Genomic DNA, 20,603 nt, shown 5'->3' with positions numbered 1-20,603 from the left:
TAGCTACTATTGTTCTTCCACATTGATATTTGTATATATTCCTGTAAAAAATGAATCTCTTAAGCATCCAGTATTTTGTAGAGCAGTCTATTTTCTTCCACTTGTTTGTTTCCATCTCCTGACCTCCTTGTTATTTATTGAGAACTCCTGGCTCCCAGTCTAAATGTCCACCTTCACTTTTTGTAGCACTCTGGATGACTTCATTGTCCTTGTGGACAATCATTTTCAATTACACTATGCTTTTGGCCACATAACACCCATGGCCATATGCGCTACTCGGAATTGCTCTCCTCTAAAATACTAAACCCTAATAATATGAAGGTCTGTGACCGTATCTCCCAGCCTTTAAACTTTTTACTCTCTTACTTCTGTTTTTGCATCTCATAAACCTCAGGTTTCTTGAATCTCTCACTTTATTCTAGTAGACCATGCCCCTTCCAGAATTGCTTACTTCTCCATCATTTTAACCATTTTGTACCCTGTGCTTTTAATCCCTTTACCCTCATTGTCCTACATTATGACTACCTGTTAAAAGTTGACCATTCCATCCATTACCTTCTTCATCCTTACTCCTAGGGCCACTTAAAACAACAGTGGAAAAAATTAGAACCACTAAAAATTCGTTGTACCCTTATTGTGTCCTCAAAGTTGCCTGTGAATTCTAATCAGTGTCCTTTTTCACTCTAAAGCTTTTCTAAACCTTATACCATTCTCCTGGATTCTAAACCTTATACCATTCTCCTGGATTCTAAAACTTATATCATTCTCTTGTCACCCCCACTGCAAATACCTAAGACTTTCTCATCCTTATTTATTTTCTTCCAATCTTTGTAGAAGAGATATTCCATGAAATTTCTGTATAACTACTGACTGAATTCCAACTCTGCAAGACCTTGCTCTATTTCCTCTAAGAATTATTGAATAAAATATATTTAATTTCCCATTTAATGGTTCAGTCTCCTTAGTAAGTCACTCCCTTCAAACTAAAAATAAACAAGCAAGCAAGCAAATCCTTCCCCTCATCTTTCATTAAAGGTGAGACTCCTTCCCAGGCAAAGGAAATAGTTTGTGCAAAGACAAGAGCCATGAAAGAACATGGTATATATACATATCTTTTCACCAGGGTACAGGACCTAGAAGGCAAAACCAAAACAGAAATATTATTTGAAACCCCAGACAACAGGTACATATTCTGCAAGAGAAAAATGTACACAAGGGAATGTAAGGTTCTAAGGATAAAGGTAATTCCCACAATTAGGAATAGAAGGTAAGGAGGAACCAGCAATATAGACAGAGGACAGGGCACCTATGTAGATTGAAGAGGAGATTAAAAGTGGAAGCCATTTTCAGTGAGATGAGTGTTTAGATTGAGAAAAGCCTATTGAATATGATATAAGGCTATCAATGAAAATTATAGAAATATATAAGTCAAGTTTATTAGCATTTTTCTTTTACTGTGACTTTTTTGAAAAAAGTGAGTCTGTAAGATCACAACTTTAAATGTATTATTTATAACACAACGAATAGATTATTTGCATCACACATTTTTCATTTACAAAGAAAAATATCTCCTCCTAGTAGTAGATAGTTTTTTATACTTGGAGTTACAGTGAAAAAATACATCCACATTAGGGTCCAGTACACATACACAGAAACATATGCATGTTTTTATGTATGTTTTTATGCATGTGAACACAATATATTTAAGTAATTTGAAATGTTTTCCATGAAACTATACTTATCCTTAGAACTTATAATACAGGGTCACCACTCCTAGGGAAAATGGGAATTTGTAGCTCAGTGTACCTTTATTTATAAAATATTCATTACACAATTCTACAAAATATTTACAAAATGTTCTCTGCAGGTTGGCCACCTCTTTGTAAAATTGTGTAATGAATATTTTGTAAATAAAGGTACATTGAGCTACAAATTCCCATTTTCCCCATGTTTGGCAAATTTGTGAGCAACTTTTGGGGCACCCTGTATATTCTGTGTTCTGTATTTTTCTACTTCTATTTGATTTTTTAAAATGCTTATTATGATGCCCTAAATTGGTTCCATGACCTCATATTGGGTTGTAACCCTCAGTTTGAAAAACAATATTTTGGAAACTAGGTTACTTCTCAAAAATAATTTTAGGCTAGCTGGTATTAAAAGTTTGGGTGCTTAGCCAGGCGTTGTGGCGGGCGCCTGTAGTCCCAGCTGCTCGGGAGGCTGAGGCAAGAGAATCGCTTAAGCCCAGGAGCTGGAGGTTGCTGTGAGCTGTGTGAGGCCACGGCACTCTACCGAGGGCCATAAAGTGAGACTCTGTCTCTACAAAAAAAAAAAAAAAAAATTAAAAAAAAAAGTTTGGGTGCTATAATTTAATAACTTTATTTTTCTTTGTGCATTGGGAGGGTTATTGGGGCATATCTCCTGATGTCATCACAGAGTAGGTACACATTATTAAGTCTCCATACTTACTTTTTGCCATGTCAGGAAATGATGGGTAATATGAATACATGATTGACAGAAATGGAATTTGGCACTTATCCTAGACAGTGTCATTTTTCCTCTTTATTTAGCTACCTTCTCCATGATAGATTGTCTTGTAGACTGCACTCCTCAGACACTAGGCCACATGAAAAAGTATAAAATGACACAGAGGTGAGTTCAGCTTAATCACCCACCTCAACCCACTTAAATCTTACAAAAGCAGTCAGGTAAAAATGGTCAGTTTTAAAGTGATTGATATATATATATATATATACACACATACATTTTTTTTTTTTTTTTTTTGGCCAAGGCTGGGTTTGAACTCACCACCTCCGACATATGGGGCTGGCGCCCTACTTCTTTGAGACACAGGCACTTTTAGTGGTTGGATGTTTTAAGTGCTTTTCCTTTGTTTCTAAATAATTTCGGTTATTTTATGGCTGCTCCTAATTTTTTGGCTTTAGTTATTCCAGAAATTCACAGCAGTGTTAATGCGCTTTTCCTTTCTTTATTAGGAAGGGAGGAAGGAGGGAGGGAGAAAGGGTGAGAGGAACTTACATTGGAGTTTTATTAGTAGGAAAATTATGATACTAGAAACACTTATTACTTAGCTATAAAATATTTTCTATCTTTGTATAAATGCAAGACCAATTAGATAATAAAACTATTTCTATTATATGGTTCTCACTATAGGCCAGTGAGCTATATTTTTAACTGAAACCTTGAAATACCTGAAACAAATTACTGTAATTTTTATTGTGTCCATTTCTAATCACACCAAAAAAGCCAAACAAACAAAACATAGAATGAATGACACTAAAAGTTGAATATTTTTCATGCCAATCTATTACTTACCAATTTCATTTTGAATTTTTGAACTTTTTTAAGTGTTTACTATTTAACTTTTCTAGACTTCCATGCACTTGCTTGTAAAACAAGCAGATGGAGTCCCAGCTCCTTCAGGTTCCACAGAACTATTCAATATTCAGAATATTGGAGTCAGAAGTTGTTTTTGAAAATCAGAAAACCTGATTTAAGTTATTTTATTACTATGTATTATGATTGATAAGAAATGGACATTTAGATTTGTACATAAAATCTTATTTGAAGATCATGGGAGGGAAGGGAATTTTTTTAAAGGAGGGGTCTTTTGTGGTAGAAGCATTGCTGATCCCTAACCTGAAAGACTTCTAGGTCTCTATCACTAGAAATGGTATCAATCTTAAAGACTAAGGTATTAGAAACCTTTTCTGTGGTGAACAGTACTATCCTTTTCCATTGAGCAGCTGACCTAGCTGATGGCTTCATGTTACATCTTTCTCTTTTCCCAGTTTACCCTTTCTCTTCATTCAAAATTCTTAGCTTCTGAACAGTGTTTGTTACGTGCCTACATTAAAAAAAAAAAAAATCTCAGAATATATGGGTTGCTTTTAATGTTCCACAAAACAGTCTAGTCCTTTTAGTGGTTGGATGTTTTAAGTGCTTTTCCTTTGTTTCTAAATAATTTCGGTTATTTTATGGCTGCTCCTAATTTTTTGGCTTTAGTTATTCCAGAAATTCACAGCAGTGTTAATGCGCTTTTCCTTTCTTTATTAGGAAGGGAGGAAGGAGGGAGGGAGAAAGGGTGAGAGGAACTTACATTGGAGTTTTATTAGTAGGAAAATTATGATACTAGAAACACTTATTACTTAGCTATAAAATATTTTCTATCTTTGTATAAATGCAAGACCAATTAGATAATAAAACTATTTCTATTATATGGTTCTTTCTATTATTTCTATAATTGTATGTTACAGTGCCTTCCTTTATGTTTATTCTCCTTTATTGATTATGTTGTTTTATACAAAAAGCATTTGAGGCACAACATATTGTTATGCCACTAAGTATGTGTAATGAAACAAAAAATGTCTTTCACTGAAATACTAAATGTTCATTTTGTATGTGATATATGTATCTACTATTTACATATCTAAACTATGACTTAATGACTGGATTTGCTCTTTACCTATGTGTATGTTAAAATGCAGATGAAGCATGTATTTAATTGATTAAGATGACCATAGGTCTGTAATATTGTTCGAAATGTTCATGTCTTAGCCTTTCTTCCTGCATCATGATTCTCTTGTGTTCATTGCAGTAGAATCAGTTATTTAAGAAAATTAAAGGAGTGAGGAAGATAGTAAGGAAAGTGAAATTAAAGCAGCCAGTCTCACTTGCTTTCTTGTTAACATGTCTGATGAAAATTAAAATCACAATAATGTTATCCCCAATAAGCTTTTTTTTTTTTTTTTTTTTTTGAGACAAAGTCTTGCTTTGTCACCATGGCTAGAGTGCAGTAGTGTCATCATACCTCACTGTAACCTCAAACTCCTGGGTTTAAGCGGTCCTCCTGCCTAAGCCTCCCAAGTAGCTGGGACAATCAGCAAGTACCACTACGTCCAGCTAATTTTTCTATTTTTTTGTAGAGATGGAGTCAGAGTCTTACTCTTACTGGTCTTGAACTCCTGAGCTCAAGCAGTCCTCTCACCATCAGCCTCCTGGAGTGCTAGGATTACAGGCATGAGCCACCATGCCCAGCCAACCATAAACTTTTCTTTCTTTAGTTTGTTACATAAAAGATGATTAATAGGCTTCTATTAAAAACAAGCTATGTGAAACTAACTCTATTTTTTTTCTCCTTTTCTCTCTCCTTCTCCCTTCCCTCCTTTTCTCCTTCCTTCTTATACCCTCCTTCTCTTTCTCTCTCATTCTTGCTCTCACTCTCTCCCCCGCCCACCTTTATTTCTCCTTTTGTTTCTTTCTAAGACTAAAAGACATGATAAGGAATATGCATGGTCATGAGCAACACAGTTTCCAAATCTTTCACATCTTTACAGAATATCGCCTAAATTAATATTTTCTTAAATTGTGACTTGTGACCCAGTAAGTCAGGAAATTAAAATTTAGTCATGCATTGCTTAACTATGGGAATATATTCTGTAAAATATGTTGTTAGGCAATTTTGTCATTGTGTGACCATCATAGAATGTACTTAGACAAACATGGTAAGTACAGATGGTACAGTGTACTACATACCTATGCTATATGGTATAGCCTATTGCTTCTAGGCTATAAAATTGTACGGCATGTTACACCAGTGGTAAGTATTTGTATATCTAAACATAGAAAAGATATAGTAAACACGTGATTTATCAGTCTCATAGAACCACCATCATATCTGCTGTCAGTCATCAACCAAATATTGTTTCCAGTGCATGACTGGGTTATCAAGACATTTTTAAAAATATGAATAAAATATAGTAAAATAGAAAATATCACAGTGTTGTTTGCTAGTTACACCTATTTTCTCTATTTACTAATTGCAATTTTTTAAAAAGTTGTGTGCACTGTGATTTTAGTTTTGCAAAGTACTATGGAAACTTATATGAAGAAGCATTAGCTTTACTTGCAGGAAAAGAGAGGGATTAAAGAAGGGCCTCCAGAAGAAGTGAAATTTAAGTTGGGCCTTGGAAAATTTGCCATTTGCCAAATATTCTCAGAGGAGTGTGTCTGGGGATGGCCACAGGTTGAATTGGAAGGTAGTGTTCCAGAAAAAGCAAAACGTCTAACCAGATTCATTGTGGCATTAAAGTACATTTCAAACAGCAGCACCTGTGGCTCAAAGGAGTAGGGCACCAGCCCCATATGCCGGAGGTGGTGGGTTCAAACGTGGCCCTGGCCAAAAACTGCAAAAAAAAAAAAAAAATGTACATTTCATACTTGGGAGTGAGGACAATAACCAATAGTCCACTGAGGCTGGAGTTGCAAGATAGTAAGGAGTGAGTTGGTGATTAGAGAGAAAAGTGGAAGAACAGGATGTTTTATTCACACACAGATTTCAGTATTTGAGGTATATAACTTCAAGGGCTAAGAATTCCATATAAAACTTACATGTAGGCCTGGAGTTGTGCCTCTAAAGGCACTTGCCAGTGGAGTCATACACTGTTTTTCCTGCTACTTGACACCTCCACAAAGTCCTAGGGACTTTTGCCACCCTGCCAGTATGTCTTTGGCTGAGTTTGAGAAAGCTGCCAAGGAGATTAAGTACCTCACAACCAAGCCAGTGGATGATGAGATGCTGTTCATAGCCACTACAAACAAGTGACTGTGGGCAATGTGAATACAGAACCGCCTAGAATGAACTGAAAGGGGCTATCAGGGAAGATGCCATGAAAGCTTACATCAACAAAGTAGAAGAGCTAAAGAAAAAATAGGGAATATAAGAGACTAGATTTGGTTGCCAGCTGTGCATTTAACCTAAACTGATAAGATACCTTTTTTTCTGAACTGTTGAGATGAGCAGTTCTCAACCTCTGGGTTGCAACCAATGAAAATACATCCTGCATATCAGATATTTGCATTACAATTCATAACAGTAGCAAAATTACAGTTATGAAGTAGCAACAAAAGTAATTTTATGGTTGGGGTCACCACAAGGAACTGTATTAAAGGGTCGCAGCGTTAGGAAGGTTGAGAACCACTGCTGTAGATGATGTGAAATAGTGAAAATAACTAGTTAACCCAGTTCCTCAAAGCTGTTCAGGCTATAGATCCAACACGTTAGGGGCTAAAACAATTACTGACCTTCCCTAAATAGTTTTTATTTGAGATCAATTAAAAGTGAATTTGTTACTTAAAAAAAATTTTATGTGTAATATAACAAGATTAACTATCTTGAATTATCTATGATAGATCAACATTCATATAAACTTACTTTGTATTTTGAGTAATACCAAGGTCCATAAATCAAGCAAGCAAAATGGTAACATTTAAAGATAAAAAAATAATAAAAATATTCCAGGATACTATTTTATAAAGAATGATTCTTCAGTTGTATAACTAGATAATAGCTTTGCTATTCTGAAGATACAATTTTGAAATAACTTTTTCTAAAAGTAAGAAAAAGATAAATTTGGTGAAAATAAAGATCTTCATAGCTCTTTTAGGTACTCACAGGTGCTTTGAAAATTCTTGAGTGGTTATTGGAAATTTTTATCAAGTATTTATATGAGGCCTAGGGCTTTATCATATGTTATTAAAATAATAATCTATTTTAATTTATACAGTTACTTGATTTACTGGCATGAACACAAATTAGAATTTATTGCCAAAATAGGCTATGGTATCAGTATTTATAAAATTGCTTAAAAGTATTGATTTATATGTTTTATAAGTATAATTATAGATTTTCTTATTTTTTTATTGTTGGGGATTCATTGAGGGTACAATAAGCCAGGTTATACTGATTGCATTTGTTAGGTAAAGTCCCTCTTGCAATCGTGTCTTGCCCCCAAAAGGTGTGGCACACACCAAGGCCCCAACCACCTCCCTCCTTTCCTCTCTCTGCTCTCCCCTTCCCCCACCACCACCATGACCTTAATTGTCATTAATTGTCCACATATCAAAATTGAGTACATAGGATTCATGCTACTTCATTCGTATGATGCTTTACTAAGAATAATGTCTTCCACTTCCATCCAGGTTAATACGAAGGATGTAAAGTTTCATTTTTTTTTAACTGCTGAATAGTATTCCATGGTGTACATATATCACAGCTTGTTAATCCATTCCTGGGTTGGTGGGCATTTAGACTGTTTCCACATTTTGGCGATTGTAAATTGAGCTGCAATAAACAGTCTAGTACAAGTATCCTTATGATAAAAGGATTTTCCTTCTGGGTAGATGCCCAGTAATGGGATTGCAGGATCAAATGGGAGGTCTAGCTTGAGTGCTTTGAGGTTTCTCCATAGTTCCTTCCAAAAGGGTTGTATTAGTTTGCAGTCCCACCAGCAGTGTAAAAGTGTTCCCTTCTCTCCACATCCACGCCAGTATCTGCAGTTTTGAGATTTTGTGATGTGGGCCATTCTCGCTAGGGTTAGATGGTATCTCAGGGTTGTTTTGATTTGCATTTCTCTAATAGATAGGGATGATGAACATTTTTCATATGTTTGTTAGCCATTCGTCTGTCTACTTCAGAGAAGGTTCTATTCATGTCTCTTGCCCATTGATATATGGGATTGTTGGCTTTTTTCATGTGGATTAATTTGAGTTCTCTATAGATCCTAGTTATCAAGCTTTTGTCTGATTCAAAATATGCAAATATCCTTTCCCATTGTGTAGGTTGTCTCTTTGCTTTGGTTGTTGTCTCCTTAGCTGTACAGAAGCTTTTCAGTTTAATGAAGTCCCATTTGTTTATTTTTGTTGTTGTTGCAATTGCCATGGCAGTCTTCTTCATAAAGTCTTTGCCCAGGCCAATATCTTCCAGTGTTTTTCCTATGCTTTCTTTGAGGATTTTAATTGTTTCATGCCTTAATGAAAGTCCTTTATCCATCTTGAATCAATTTTTGTGAGTGCAGAAAGGCGTGGGTCCAGTTTCAGTCTTTACATGTGGATATCCAGTTCTCCCAACACCATTTATTGAATAGGGAGTCTTTCCCCCAAGGTATGTTCTTGTTTGGTTTATCAAAGATTAGGTGGTTGTAAGATGTTAGTTTCATTTCCTGGTTTTCTATTCGATTCCAAGTATCTATGTCTCTATTTTTATGCCAGTACCATGCTGTCTTGACCACTATGGCTTTGTAGTACAGCCTAATATCTGGTATGGTGATGCCCCCAGCTTTATTTTTATTACTAAGAACTGCCTTAGCTATACAGGGTTTTTTCTGGTTCCATACAAAACGCAGAATCATTTTATCCAAATCCTGAAAGTATGATGTTGGTATTTTAATAGGAATGGCATTGAATCATTAGATTGCTTTGGGAAGTGTAGACATTTTAACAATGTTGATTCTTCCCAGCCATGAGCATCGTATGTTCTTCCGTTTGTTAATATCCTCTGCTATTTCCTTTCTGAGGATTTCATGATTTTCTTCATAGAGGTCCTTCACCTCCTTCGTTAGCTATATTCCTAGGTATTTCATTTTCTTTGAAACTATGGTGAAGGGACTTGTGTCCTTAATTAGCTTCTCATCTTGACTGTTACTGCTATTGTGTACAAAGGCTACTGACTAGTGGACATTGATTTTATATCCTGAAACATTACTGTATTTTTTGATGACTTCTGGTGGTTGAGTCTTTGGGATTCTCTAAGTATAAAATCATGTCGTCAGCAAAGAGGGATAGTTTGACCTCCTCTGTTCCCATTTGGATTCCCTTTATTTCCTTGTCTTGCCTAATTGTATTGGCTAGAACTTCCAGCACTATGTTGAATAGTAAAGGTTACAGAGGACAACCTCATGTGGTTCCAGTTCTAAGAGGAAAAGCTTTCACTTTTACTCCATTCAGTAAAATATTAGCTGTGGTTTTGTCATAGGCAGCTTCAATCAGTTTTAGAAATGTACCACCTACGCCTATACTCTTCAATGTTCTAATTAGAAAAGGATGCTGGATTTTATCAAATGCTTTTTCCGCATCTATTGAGAGGATCATATGATCTTTATTTTTGCCTCTGTAATGCAGTGAATAATATTTATCGACTGTGTATGTTAAACCAGCCTTGCATCCCTGGGATGAAACCTGCTTGATCATGATGTATGACTTTCTTTTTTAATATAATTTTTTTAATTAAATCATAGCTGTGTACATTAATGTGATCATGGGGCACCATACACTGGTTTTATAGACCATTTGACACATTTTCATCACACTGGTTAACATAGCCTTCCTGGCATTTTCTTAGTTATTGTGTTAAGACATTTACATTCTGCATTTACTGAGTTTCACATATACCCTTGTAAGATGCACTGCAGGTGTAATCCCACCAATCACCCTCCCTCCGCTCTGACTTTTTTGATGATAAACTGTAATCTGTTGGCTAGGATTTTGTTGAGAATGTTTGCATCTATATTCATGAGTGAAATTGGTCTGAAATTCTCCTTTTTGGTTGGGTCTTTTCCTGGTTTTGATATCAGGGTGATGTTTGCTTCATAGAATGTGTTGGGGAAAATTTTCTTCCTGTTCAATTTTTTGAAATAATTTCTGCAGTACAGGAATAAGCTCTTCCTTGAAAGTTTGATAGAATTCTGGTGTGAAACCATCTGGGCCAGGGCATTTTTGGTTGGAAGCTTTTTTACTGTTTCTTTAACTTCAGTGCTTGAAATTGGTCTGTTCAAGAGCTCTGTTTCTTCCTGGCTAAGTCTAGGGAGAGGGTGTGATTCCAAATATTGATCCATTTCCTTCACATTGTCAAATTTCTGGGCATAGAGTTTCTGGTAGTATTCAGAGATGATCTCTTGTACCTCTGTGGGGTCAGTTGTTATTTCCCCTTTATCATTTCTCATTGAGGTTACTAGAGATTTTAATTTTCTATTTCTCGTTAGTCTGGCCAATGGTTTATCTATTTTATTTATTTTTTCAAAAAACCAACTCCTTGTTTCATTAATTTTCTGAATGATTCTTTTGTTTTCAATTTCATTGATCTCTGATTTGATTTTGGATATTTCTTTTCTTCTACTGGGTTTAGGCTTAGATGATTATTCTTTTTCCAACTTCATAAGGTGGCTTGTGAGTTTGTTGATGCGCTCTCTTTCTGTTTTTCGAATGTAGGCATCTAAAGCGATAAATTTTCCTCTCAAAACTGCTTTTGCAGTATCCCACAGGTTTTGGTAGGTTGTGTCTTCATTGTTGTTATGCTCAAGGAAGTTAATGATTTCCTGCTTTATTTCTTCCTGCACGCATCTGTTATTCAACAGAACGTTGTTTAATTTCCATGTCTTTGTGTGGGGTCAAACGTTTTTGTTAGAGTTGTGTTCCTCCTTTAGTGCCTTATGGTTTGAGATGATACAAGGTAAAATTTCAATTCTTTTGATTTTGTTGATATTTATTTTGTGTCCCAGGATATGATCAATTTTGGAGAATGTTCCATGGGGTGATGAGAAGAATGTATATTCTTTTTTTTTTATTAAACCATAGCTGTGTACATTAATATGATCGTGGGGCACCATACACTTTGCTCATATATCGTTTGACACATTTTCATCACATTAGTTAACATAGCTTTTGTAGCATTTTCTTAGTTATTTTGCTAAGACCTTTACATTCCACATTTACTAGGGAATGTATATTCTTTATCTTTGGGATGGAGTGTTCTATATGCGTCTATCAAGCACAGTTGTTCTAGGGTCTCATTTAAATCTCTTATATCTTTGTTTAATTTCTGTTTAGAGGATCTGTCCAGCTCTGTAAGAGGAGTGTTAAAGTCCCCTGTTATGATGGTATTATCAGATATCATATTGCTCAGACTGAGTAAGGTCTGTTTCAAGAATCTGGGAGCATTTAAATTGGGTGCATAAATATTTAGAATTGAAATGTCTTCTTGTTGTATTTTTCCCTTGACCAATATAAAGTGACCATCTTTGTCTTTTTTGGCTTTAGTTGCTTTAAATCCACATGAATCTGAAAATAAGATTGCATCTCCTCTTTTCTTCTGAATTCCATTTGCCTGAAAAATTGTCTTCCAACCCTTGACTTGGAGCTTTAATTTGTCTTTTGAAGCCAGGTGTGTTTCTTGCAGACAGCAAATGGATGGCTTATGTTTTTTAATCCAGTCAGCCAATCTCTGTCTCCTTAGTGGGGAATTCAAGCTATTAACATTTATTAAGATAACTGATAAGAGTGGTAGTATTCTATTCATCTTATTTTGTGAGAGTCCATTGCTTAGTTTTATCTTTTGCATTAGTGTGGGAGTTAGGTTCTGTCCTTTAATTTCTGAGTTCTTACTTTGCTCCTGATGCATTGTGATGGTCAGTGTGTAGAACAGGTTGAAGTATTTCCTGTAGAGCTGGTCTTGTTGTGGCAAATTTCATCAGTGTTGTATATCCGTAAATGATTTGATTTCTCCGTCAATTTTAAAGCTTAGCTTAGCAGGGTATAGACTTCTGGGCTGGAAATTGTTCTGTTTAAGTCGATTAAAGGTAGATGGCCACTGTCTTCTTTCTTGGAAAGTTTCATTAGAGAAGTCTGCGGTCACTCTGATGGATTTGCCCCTGTAGATCAACTGGCGTTTACTCCTCGCTGCTTGAACAATCTTTTCTTTGGTCTGGACTTTTGGCAGTTTCATCACAATGTGTCTTGGAGAAGCTCCGTTAGTGTTGAGGCAACCTGGGGTCCGATATCCCTCTGAAAGCAGTGTGTCAGAATCTTTGGTGATATTTTGGAAATTTTCCTTTATAATATTCTCTAGTATGGCTTCTAATTCTCTGGGGCATTCTTCTTCCTCTTCTGGGATTCCTGTAACTTGTATGTTGTAACACTTCATAAAGTCCCATAATTCTGACAGTGAACGTTCTGCTTTCTCTCTCTTCTTTTCTGCCTCTTTTACTATCTGAGTTATCTCAGGAACTTTGTTCTCTACCTCAGAAATTCTTTCTTTTGCATGGTCTAACCTGTTGCTGATACTTTTCCATTGCGTCTTTAAGTTCCCTAATTGACTGCTTCAGTTCCTTCAGCTCCGCTATATCCTTTCTATATTCTTCATATCGTTCATCTCTTATTTGATTCTGTTTTTGGATTTCCTTTTGGTTGTTTTCTACTTTATTAGCCATTTCTTTCATTGTTTCCATCATTTCCTTCATTGTTTTCATCATATGTATTCTAAATTCCCTTTCTGTCATTCCTAACATTTCTTTATAGGTGGAATCCTCTGCAGTAGGTACCTCATGGTCTCTTGGAAGGGTTGCTCTGGACTGATTCTTCATGTTGCCAGGAGTTTTCTGCTGATTCTTCCTCATGAGTGATTTCTTTTATTTGTTTCCTTGCCCTAATTTTCCTTTTACCTCCTGTTGCTCTTTAAGTTCCCTTGCCTGTGAACCAAGGTTTTGATGAGTCCTTTTGGTACAGGACCACAATGATGAGAAGGTTGAAGAGCAAGAAGGGATAAAATAAAGAAAAAGAAAGAAAGAAAAGAAAATAGAGAAAAGAGAGGGGGTGGGTAAAAGGGAATATTGACAAAAAGAGGAGATTCACAGAAAGAGGGAGACAGAGCAATATAGGTGTACAGTAGGGTACTTTGACACAACCTTAAAAGTACCCCAACCTCGGGCGGCGCCTGTGGCTCAAGGAGTAGGGTGCCGGTCCCATATGCCAGAGGTGGTGGTTTCAAACCCAGCCCCGGCCAAAAAAACAACACACACACACACACACACACACACACACACACACACACACACAAAATGCCACAACCTCTGGAGGTGCCTGTTTGGGTGGTTCCCTTGAGTTCAGCAGCTCTGTGCTAACCTGATTGGACCCAGTTCCCCACCTTCACCAAGTAGAGAAGAAAGACAAAAGTGCTATAAATCAAACCAAAGCAAGAAAACAGAAAACTTTACGGGATAACATTGGGTGAAAAACCAAATAATAGGAGTAGAAACACTAGCAAAAATGAAGTTCTAATTATTGAAAAAGGCAGCAATAGGAAATTGTATTTAAACTTGAAAAATGGAGGAAGAAAGGAAAGAAAAAAGAAAAGAAAAAATCTGTACAGAACAGGTTGAAATTAAAAAACTAAACAACAATGACAAAATAAAAACAATCAAACTAACAACAACAAAAAAAAACCAACCAAAAACAAAGCAGTATATATATATATCTTGTTGAATATTGTCTGGGTAACAGGTGGTCTTCTGGGTATGAGATGTTAATCACAATGCTGATACGACTGGAGGCATCTGCTGATTTCTCAAACCCCATGGGGTGGAGACCCTAAATCTCTCTTCAGCCCTCTTAAGAGGCACTTTAAACTTCTAAATGTGGTTAAGCAGAAGGTTTCCCAGGAAAGTGCTTGTGCTGGGATCACTGCTGAAGTGGCTATCCACCCAGTGTGCCAAAACTGATCTCACTCTGCCCTTGAGGGTTAAAGCTGTAAGGCAGCTCAGTCGCTAGGTTATTAGTTCCTGCCAGATCCTTGCTCTGTGACCCTGAGGGTGGAGTTTGCTGGGGCAGTTCTCTCACAATGGCTCTCTGCGGCCCAGAGCTGAACACTATTAGCTCCGTCTGGCTCAGTGGCTCAGTCTGGGGCCCTAGACAACACTGCATTCCTGCTCAAGCTCTGCCCAAGGCCATTCAACTTAGTGCCAAGTCCAAAAACACCAAAACAGTTCACAGATAAGGCCTTTCCGTTTTGCAGTCTCACTGTTGCTGTACTTACAGCTTTCAGCAGGATTAGACCGAAGGAACACACGCTACCACTTGCCAGTTTTCCACTGTTTTTGTCCTCCTCTGAGGGTTCAGAATTCTCTCACTGACTCCTTGTATCCTCAAAGGGATGATTATAGGCAGATCTCTCCAACCAGAGATGCCTGGATTCTTATCTCCCTGGACTCACAGTGCCCGTTTGCAGGGAAGCTGTTACTGGGCTGCCATCTTGCTCTCACTCCTAATTATAGGTTTTGATTTAGCAGATTAAAGTATACATTTTTATACACACATGTACCTTTTTTCAGGTTCTGTGTAGTCCCATTCCCAAAGAACCAGGTTATATTGATTACGTTTGTTAGATAAAGACTCTCTTCTAATTGTGTCCTGCCACACACCATTATCCCCTACCGCTTTCTCCTTTCCTCTCTTGACTCTCCCCTTCCCCATCCCCCACCTGTATAGGTCATTAATTCTCCTCATTTCAGAATTGAGTACATAGGATTCTTCTCCATTCTTGTGATGCTTTACTAAGAGGAATGTGTTCCACTTCCATCCATGTTAATACAAAAGATGTAAAGTTTCCATCTTTTTTAGTGGCTGAATAGTATTCCATGGTATACATATACCACAGCTTGTTAATCCATTCCTGGATTTCGTTTTTTTAGGGTTTTATAGTTTTCTTTATAGAGGTCCTTCACCTCTTTTGTGAAGTATATTCCTGGGTATTTCATTTTCTTTGAAGCTACTGAGAAGGAAATTGTGTCCTTGATTAGTTTCTCATCTTAGCTGATAGTGGCACATACAAAGGCTACTGACTGTGGACATTGATTTTATATCCTGAGACATTACTGTATTTTTTGATGACTTCCAGGAGTCTTGTGGGTTCTCTAAGTATAAGATCATATTGTCAGCACAGAGGGAGAGTTTCATTTTATCTGCCCCCATGTAGATGCCCTTTATTTCCTTCTCTTGCCTGATTGCATTGGCTAGAACTTCTAGCACTATGTTGAATAATAGTGGTAATAGAGGACAACCTTGTCTTGCTCCATTTCTGAGTGGAAAAGCTATCACTTTTACTTCATTCAATGTAATGTTAGGTGTGAGTTTGTTGTAGATGGCTTCGATCAGTTTGAGAAATGTGCCACCAATGCCTATAGTCTTCATAGTTCTGATTTGAAAAGAATGTTGAATTTTATTGAATGCTTTTTTGCATTTTTTTGCATGCTTTTTTTGCAATCTTTTTTTGCATTTTTAGGAGGATCATATGGTCTTTGTTTTTGCTTCTGTAGATATGGTGAATTACATTTATGGATTTACATATGTTAAACCAGCCTTGTATCCCCAGGATGAAATCTACTTGATCATGATGTATGACTTTTTGTAATGATCTACTATAATTGATTGGCTAGGATTTTATTGAGAATTTTTGCATCTATATTCATTAGTGAAATTGTTCTGTAATACTCCTTTTTAGCTAGATCTTTTCCTTGGTATCAGGGTGATGTTTGCTTCATAGAATATGTTGTGGAAGATTCCTTCCTCCTCGAATTTTTGGAATAATTTCTGCTTTGTGGGTATTAGCCCTTCTTTGAAGGTTTGATAGAATTCTGATTTGAAGCCATTTGGACCAGGGCATTTTTTTGTTGGGAGATGTTTTATTGTTTCTTTTATCTCAATTCTTGAAATTGGTCTGTTCAGGGGATCTATTTGTTCTTGATTAAGTCTAGGGAGACGGAATGATTGCATGTATTGATCCATTTCCTACTTTGTCAAATTTCTGGGCATAGAGTTTCTTGTAGTATTCAGAGATGATCTTGTATCTCTGTGGCGTCTGTTGTTATTTCCCCTTTATCATTCCTCATTGAGGTGACTAAAAATTTTACTTTTCTGTTTCTAGTTTGGCCAGATCTGTTTATCTATTTATCTATTTTATTTACTTTTTCAAAAATCATCTTTTCGTTTCGTTAATTTTCTGAATGATTTTTGTGTTTTCAATTTCATTAATCTCTGATTTAATTTTGGCTATTTCTTTTCTTCTGCTGGATTTAGGGTTAGACTATTCTTCTTTTTCCAATTCCATAAGATGGTTTGGAGTGAGTTGATGTGCTCACTTTCTGTTTTTTGATGGTAGGAATCTAGCTAAATAAATTTTCCTCTCAGGTCTGCTTTTGCTGTATTCCAGAGGTTTTGGTAACTTGTACCTACATTATTGTCATGTCTGAGAAAATTAGCAAATTCCTCTTTTATCTCTCCCTGAACCCAACTATCATTCAGCATAAGGTTGTTTAGTTTCCAAGATTTTGTGTGTGTATGAACATTTTTGTTGGAGTTAAGCTTCACCATTATAGCCTATGGTCTGAGAAGTGACATGGTACAATTTCTATTCCTTTAATTTTGCAGAGGTTTGATTTGTATGGTAGGATGTGATCTATTTTGGAGTATATGCCATGAGCTGATGAGAAACAAGTGTATTCTTTTGCTTTGGGATGGTTTGTTCTGTAGATGTCTATTAATTCCATTTGTTCTAGGGTCACGTTTAAGTCATTTATATCCTTATTTAGTTTCTGTTTAGAGAGTATGTCTAGTTCTGTCAGAAGGGTGTTGAAGTTCCCAGCTATTAAGATGTTATGGGATATCATATTGCTTAAACCCCTCAACATCTGTTTCATATATTTGGGAGCATTTAAGTTAGGTGAATAAATGTTTAAAATTGGATGTCTTCTTATTGTATTGTTCCTTTGACTGGTCTGAAGTGTTCATCTTTGTCTTTCTTAACTAAAGTTGCCTTGAATCCACTTGTATCTGAGAATAAGATCACAAACCCCTCCTTTCTTCTGATTTCCATTTGCTAAAACACTGTTTTCTTTTTCTTTTTTTTTTGGTAGAGACAGAGTCTCACTTTATGGCCCTTGGTAGAGTGCCATGGCATCACACAGCTCACAGCAACCTCCATCTCCTGGGCTTAAGCGATTCTCCTGCCTCAGCCTCCCTATCTCTTAATCCCTGAGTCTTGATTTGTCCTTCAGGGCTAGGTATGTCTCCTGGAGACAGCATATAGATGGCTTTTTTTTTTTTTTTTAATCCAGTCAACCAGCCTGTGCCTCTTCAGTGGGGAATTCAATCCATTGACATTTATTGAGAGTATCGATAAGTGTGGTGGAATTCTGTTCTTTTTATGAGATAGTTTGTTGTGTAGATTTATCCTCTGTGCCATTGTGGAAGCTAAGCTCTGGCCTTTGGCTTCTAGGTGTTTACTTTGGTGGTAGTCCTTTGTGATGTTTAGTATTGAGAATAGGTCTAAGTATTTCCTATAGAGCTGGTCTTGTGACAAATTTCCTCAGTGCTTGTATATCTGCAAGAGATTTGATTTCTCCATTAATTTTGTAGCTAAGTTTAGCAGGATACAGGATTCTGGGCTGAAATTAATTTTTTTTGAGGATATTGAAGGTGGATGCCCATGCTCTTCTGGCTTGGAAAGTTTCAATTGCAAAGTCTGCTGTCATCCTAATGGCTCTGCCCTTTTAGGTCAATTTGCACTTATTCCTAGCTGCTTGCAGAATTTTCTCCTTCATCTTGACTTTGGACAGGTTCATTACAATGTGTCTTGGAGAGGCTGTGTTAGAGTTGAGGTGACCTAGGGTTTGATATCTATCTGAAAGAGTGTGTCAGGATCTTTAGCAAATCTTGGGAAGTTTTCATTTATGATAACTTCAGGGATTCCTATTATCTGTATGTTTGAAGGCTTCATGACATCTCGTAGTTCTCTAAGTGCTGCTCTGCTTTCTCTTTCTTCTTTTTTGACTCTGTTACTACCTGTGTTAACTCAAAAACTTTATCCTCTAACTCTGATATTCTTTCTTTTCTATGGTCTGATCTATTTTTGATACTTTCTACCACTTCTTTACATTCCCTGATTGTCTCCTTCATTTCTTTAAGCTCATTCATATCTTTTATATATTCTACATGTCTCTCATCTGACTTTTAGTTCTTTCTATCTTCTCATCCATTCCTTTTATTATCTTAATCATCCATATTTTAACTTTACTTTCTGTCAGATCCATTAATTCTTTATATGATGAGTCTTCTATAAAAGCTGCTTGTGGTCCCTTGGAGGAGTTGCTCTATTTTTGTTTTTCATGGCACCTGAATTTTTCTGTTAGTTCTTCCTCATGCTTGCTTTCTTCTTATTCACCTCTTTGTATACCATTTTCCTTCTCAGTTCCTCCTTTGCTTCTAATTACTGTGTCTCAGAGTTTATGTGATGAAGAGACCTCTTGGCGTGAGGCCAAAATGGGGAGAAAGGTAAGGAGCATGCAGGGGGGAGAAACAGGGGGAAAAGAAAGAGTTAAAAAGAAGGAAAAAAGAAAAAAGGAGGAATAATAGAAGAAGAAAGAGGAAACAAAAACTTGGAGAACAGGTGAGAAGGATCTCAGAAAGAAAGGCTGAGAATAAAGGAAGAAGTGGTTATGATCAGGATAGTGCTAAGGTCACATGCTTGTAACTCAAGGGTTTTAAGAGGGCTGGACTGGGAGGGTTTCTTGAAATCAGGCAATCCTTACCATATTGAGCACAGCCAGGCCTCTGCCAAAACTAGGAAGGGAAGGAACAAAGCCAAAACAAAAAACACTAAGGAAAAATTAAGCAAGAATGAAAACAAAATAGAAAAAATTCTGCAGGGTGGTCTTGCCAATACTATCTTACTAGGGCCACAGGTAGAAAGGTCTCTTGGCCTCCTTAAGCCTGATCACTGTTACGGCCTACTTGTCAGACCACAGCTGTGTCCCCCTCACTCTCAGCAAACAAATAAATAAATAATATTAAGATAAGAATGGATAAAGGAAATTAAAAATACCATTATATCTAATAAAGGAGAGAGAGAGAGAAGTGGAGTAAAAAATGAAAGGAGAAAGACAAGAGAAAGGGAGAGGCTATCTTAGCTGTTGCAGAGGTGATTATTGTGGGATAGAGAGAAAGGTAGAAGAGCCTCTGTCCAAACAGAGAATGTACTGGAATGAAATATGGAGAGAGAATAAATGAGGCTAAAATACCATATCCAAAAAAGACAGGAGCTCTTGCTCTTGATGAAAGTAAAAATAGAGGTTAAGAAAAGAACCAACCGACTGACCCTCGACTTTGGAGAGGCAATGCCATTCCTCTGGGTACTTCCTCCTCTCCTTCTTCGGCCTCCTTATCTGCTGTAGAAAGCCAAAACCCTGGTGTATGCACCACCCCTGAACCCCCTAGAGACATGTCCACTCCAGCTCGGTGCCGCCTTATGAGGGTCTTCAAGAGGTTGCAGGAGGATCCTCCTGCTGGAGTCAGCGGAGTGCCATCTGAGAACAACATAATTGTTTGGAATGCGGTCATTTTGGGGCCTGAAGGGACCCCATTTGAGGATGGAACATTTAAGCTTACAGTAGAATTCATTGAAGAATATCCGAATAAACCACCTACAGTTAGATTTGTCTCTAAGATGTTTCATCCAAATGTATATGCAGATGGTAGTATATGTCTGGACATACTTCAGAACCATTAGAGCCCAACTTATGATGTGTCTTTCATTTTAACATCCATACAGTCTCTTTTGGATGAACCCAATCCCAATAGTCCAGCAAACAGCCAAGCTGCTTAGCTGTACCAGGAGAATAAGCAGGAATATGAAAAGCGTGTTTCTGCAATAGCAGAGCTGGTGTGATTGTTGACCGTGGGTGCAGCAAAAGAGGCCAGATACCAGAAGACTACATATTGATGTGTTTGTCAGCCTCCTATTCTTTAGTGTCATTACATTTACTTTATTAAAAGCAAAATAGCTGTTGTGCTGTTTCCATCTTCCCTTGCCAAGCCTTTCCTGCCCCTTCTACCTTCTCCTTGAACATCAGAAAAAACCTCTATGAAAACAAATGTACTGTACCTGGGTTACTTGCAAAAATTACTAATGCTTAATTCCTTTTCTG

At 36.9% G+C, this 20,603-nt stretch overlaps 1 protein-coding gene and 2 pseudogenes across 1 annotated transcript in view; all 3 read left to right on the top strand.

Annotated features, from left to right (window-relative positions):
* The window catches only part of XPR1 (xenotropic and polytropic retrovirus receptor 1), a 269,974-nt gene that overhangs the window by 137,008 nt on the left and 112,363 nt on the right, over nucleotides 1-20,603 (top strand). The window lies entirely within an intron of this gene.
* Nucleotides 6,521-6,740, top strand: LOC128596007 (acyl-CoA-binding protein-like; annotated as a pseudogene).
* Nucleotides 19,898-20,344, top strand: LOC128595609 (ubiquitin-conjugating enzyme E2 A-like; annotated as a pseudogene).

The sequence above is a fragment of the Nycticebus coucang genome, chromosome 10, assembly GCF_027406575.1.
Source record: "Nycticebus coucang isolate mNycCou1 chromosome 10, mNycCou1.pri, whole genome shotgun sequence".
Taxonomy (NCBI): domain Eukaryota; kingdom Metazoa; phylum Chordata; class Mammalia; order Primates; family Lorisidae; genus Nycticebus; species Nycticebus coucang.
The sequence above is the reverse complement of the archived record's forward strand: the minus strand, read 5'-3'. Positions and strand labels throughout refer to the sequence as shown.